Source organism: Elephantulus edwardii, unplaced genomic scaffold (assembly GCF_000299155.1).
Source record: "Elephantulus edwardii isolate Elephantulus edwardi_28Jun2011 unplaced genomic scaffold, EleEdw1.0 scaffold00013, whole genome shotgun sequence".
In the NCBI taxonomy this organism is placed as follows: Eukaryota; Metazoa; Chordata; class Mammalia; order Macroscelidea; family Macroscelididae; genus Elephantulus; species Elephantulus edwardii.
In genome coordinates this window covers 12,782,300-12,786,565 of record NW_006399763.1, presented here as the reverse complement: position 1 = coordinate 12,786,565, position 4,266 = coordinate 12,782,300, and the positions used below count along the sequence as shown (strand labels likewise).

Sequence of the window (4,266 nt, the reverse complement as noted above, 5' to 3'; positions counted from 1 at the left end):
TGTTGTACATAGGGTCACTATGAGTCGCAAACGACTCGACGGCACATAACAACAACAACATAGTTGGATTGGTCAGGCCTGGATCATGTATTAAGTCCTGAAGATGTAGGATAGTATCATTCCATATGATTTATGCTTCTTATAATTTCATGTTGACATGGATGCTGAAGAAATGCATATTTATTTCACACCAGCTGTTTACCAAACTGTAAAGCTCATTAGCATAAAGGAATTCACTTAAGCTTCAATGAACTATATAACACATGTTATTAGATGACTTAGACAAGACTAGGGAAGATAAATTACTTTCAAGACTATAGTGTTACATCCTTTATATGTGTTATTACTTTTGATAGGTGAAATTTAAATAACCAAATATAACTAAACATTAAGAAAGACATGAAAAGAGAAAACAAGCCATAATAGACAAATATGAGACATACACATAAAATCAGATAGAAGTTAGCACTCAAGAAGCTAAAGAATGCACGTGTTGAAGAATTTTTTAAAACGCTAGTGACAATTGGATTTATTATCTGAATTTAGAAAAAGTGTGAAATGAGAGGGAGATGCAAACACTGTAGGAAGTATTTTGTAAATCCATCTATTCAGAGCTGACCCTCCAGTGGGTTTTAAAGGCTATAAATCACAGGGGAGTTGATTGCCCATCTTGTTCCCATGGAGCAGCTGGTGGATTTGAACCATGTGCCCTTGGGATTTCAGTACACTGTAATTAAGTATGCATGTTACAAATATTAAGTATTCAAGTTAAGTAAGTAACAACTTCTTAATACTCCTCATCCCCCTCCCCCCAGCTTCCTATGGTTAAGAATCATAAAATTGACCTAGTGGTAAGTATTTGCACTGCAATCCCAAAGGCAGGCAGATAGAATCCACCAGGTCCTGTACAGGAGAATGATGGGAGTCTCCTTCTGTGCAATTACTGCCTCTCAAAATCCTCTGGAGGGTCAGCTATGGGTTGATTTTGACTCAATGGTACAAAACAAACAACATGAATTTAGTAGTTACTACAGAAGATCAAAGACTACAGCTTTCAATATGGATTTCATCTTGATGTTCAGAAAACAAAAATCCTAACCCCTGGGCCAATAGGAAACATGATTATACATGGATGAAAGATTGAAGTTATCAATGATTTAATTATTCTTGGATCCAAAACCAACACCTATTGTAAAAATTGTGAAATCAAGATATGTTTCAATGGTGGAAAATCAATGTGAAGAGTCTTTCCAATGGGCTGAAGAGCAATAAGAGGTATATCATTGCAAAGAGGATGGGGCAGGGAGGAGGGGGGAGGGTAATTATGCAACAATGAATGAATATTTTTTTAAAAAGTGAACTGGGGAGGGGGAAGGTGGGTAAAATGTGCAACAATGAATGAATAAGAATCTAAGTTCTCTGTAAATGTTCATTCAAATCACAATTAAAATAAATTTTAGGAAAAAATAAAGAGCACTTATGTCAGTTGCACGATTAAGGTGCACCTGATAGAAGATGAAACAATACCTTTGAATTGTAAGTGGTAGAGATGAGAGCTAAATAACCCACAGATTTCCAAAAGAATAAACATATCTGTCTCAGAAGAAGTGCAGCCAAGGTGCTCCTTAGAGATGAGAATGGAGAAACTTCATCTCATATACATTGAGCATGTTGTCAGAGGGGCTAGTCATTGCAAAAAGACATCATGTTGGAAAAGACTGTAAGGTAAGGCTCTCAATAAGATGACTTGGCATAGTAGCTATAATAATGGACTGGCTAAAGCATATCAGATCAAAGATCATGAAAATGGTGCAGGGCAAGGTCCAGCTCTGCTGATCTTAGTGTTGCTGTGAATTATAGGCCACTCAGTGGCACCTAACAACAACGGCTTCGTCCTGGAAAGTACAGTCCAATGTACAGGGCTTATTATGAAATTTCAAATGAATTTTGATCTAACTGTGGATGATTCTTAGGATAGAATGTAAAGACACAATTCAAAGAATATTGGGAAAAACTGATTTATTGAGGAATTTTTAGACTTTGAAGAGATACACCTATCCTCTGAAAACACACATATACATGTATACACAGAACAGAATATCACAATTTCGTTTAATAAGCAATCAGTAAGGCAAATGTATTAAAATATCCCTCATAGGGTTGCTATGAATTTAGTCAACTTGATGGTTGTAGTTGTTTTTGTTGTTGTCATTCTTATCTGTTGGTCAAGACATGTCTGACCCATAACGACCCTATGAACAACAGATCTGAACCTTGTCTTGGTCTGTGCCATCCCTATATTTCTTGATATACTGAAGCCCTTTACAGCCGTCGCCATGTCAATCCAGCTGACTGAGGGTCCTTCTCTCCTTTTCCAACGCTCCACCTTTCTGAGCATTATGTCCCTCTTTGAGGAATGTCTTTTCCTAGCAACATGCCTGAAGTATGTGAGGTGAAGCCTTATCATCTTTGCCTCCAAAGAGCACTGATTGCACCCTTTCTGAAACATATTTGTTTTTTTGTCTTTTCCTAGGATGTTCAGCACTCTTGTCTAATACCATAGCTCAAAGGCACCAATTCGTCTGTCCTCCTTATTCATTGTTTATCCCTCAAATACATAGTAAGTAATTGAAAATACCATGGCCTGAATCAGATGTACCTTAGTCCTCATACTGATGTCGTTACTCCTCAATAATTTGGAGAGTTCCCAACTGCAGATTTTCCCACTGCAATATGTCTCCTGATTTCCTGAGTGCTAGAAGCAAAGGTATTGATTGTAGACCCAAATAAGATGAAATTGTTGACTGTTCCTAAACAACAGGCCTCTAAAAGCTCTATAAACTTTGACTAATGACACTAGTTATAGAAGACTTCATGTCTTTTGCTCATAGGGCCATTGTGATTTGTGCTCGACTAGAGGGCATTCAACAACAATAACAACATGATGTTGCCTATTGGTCCAGTGATAAGAATCTTTGTTTTTTTGACATTGAGATGAAATCCATATTGAAGACTTCATTCTTTGATCTTCTGCAAGAAGTGTTTCAAGTCCTCCTCACTTTAAGCAAGCAAGGTTGTGTTGTCTGCATAATGCAGGCTATTCATTCCTTGGATCCTGATGCCACATTCCTCTTTATAGAGTGCAGTTTCTCAAATAATTTGCTCAGCGTACAGATTGGATGTTGGAGATAATGGGAAATCTCCTTTCATGCAATTAACTGCCTCTTAAAACCCACTGGGGCAGCGAAGCCCTGTCCGAAACCATGTTTCGCAACCAATATGACAATGATGTCACTGGTTGGAGTCCTCGGGGCAGAATTCATCAAATTGAATATGCAATGGAAGCTGTTAAACAAGGTTCAGCCACAGTTGGTGTGAAATATAAAAACCCATGCAGTATTGGTTTCATTAAAGAGGGCACAGTCAGAGCTTGCTCACTAGAAAAAAATCCTTCGTGTTGATAACCATATTGGAATTTCAATTGCGGGGCTTACTACTGATGCTGAACTATTATGTAACTTCATGCGCCAAGAGTGTTTGGATTGAAGATTTGTTTTTGACAGACCTCTTTCCTGTGTCTCGTCTTGTATCTCTAATCAGAAGCAAGGCCCAGATACCAACATAGCGTTATGGTCGGAGACCGTATGGTGTGGGACTGCTCGTCACTGGATATGATGATATGGGTCCTCACATTTTCCAGACCTGTCCATCTGCTAACTATTTCGACTGTAGAGCTATGTCCATTGGTGCTCGCTCTCAGCTCGTACATACTTGGAGAGACATATGTCTGAGTTTATGGAGTGCAATTTGAATGAACTGGTTAAACATGGTCTTTGTGCCTTAACAGAGACTCTTCCTGCTGAGCAGGACCTAACTACAAAGAATGTTTCCATTGGAATTGTTGGTAAGGACATGGAGTTTACGATCTATGATGATGATGACGTGTCTCCATTCCTTGAAGGTCTTGAAGAAAGACCACAGAGAAAGGCCCAGCCTGCTCAACCTTCTGATGAACCTTCAGACAAGGCTGATGAACCAATGGAGCATTAAGTGATAACTAATCTACATATGTAATATCAACTTTGTAAGAATGCAGGAAAATAAAACTGAATGACAGTAATCCCTACATTGAACCAAGAAATGGCCGAGTGTTAGAATGATATGTTTTAGGAATCAGTCCAGATGAGAATTTTTTTCCAGGAAACATAATTGAAACTATATAGTAGAGTTCATGGTTTGGTTTTTGTTTTACTTTATTTTGGTTTT

At 38.2% G+C, this 4,266-nt stretch overlaps 1 protein-coding gene and 1 pseudogene across 4 annotated transcripts in view; both read left to right on the top strand.

The window, feature by feature from the left end:
• GRIK2 (glutamate receptor, ionotropic, kainate 2) overlaps positions 1 to 4,266 on the top strand; it is a 1,103,729-nt gene that overhangs the window by 751,004 nt on the left and 348,459 nt on the right. The window lies entirely within an intron of this gene.
• LOC102875043 lies at positions 3,258 to 4,050 on the top strand (annotated as a pseudogene).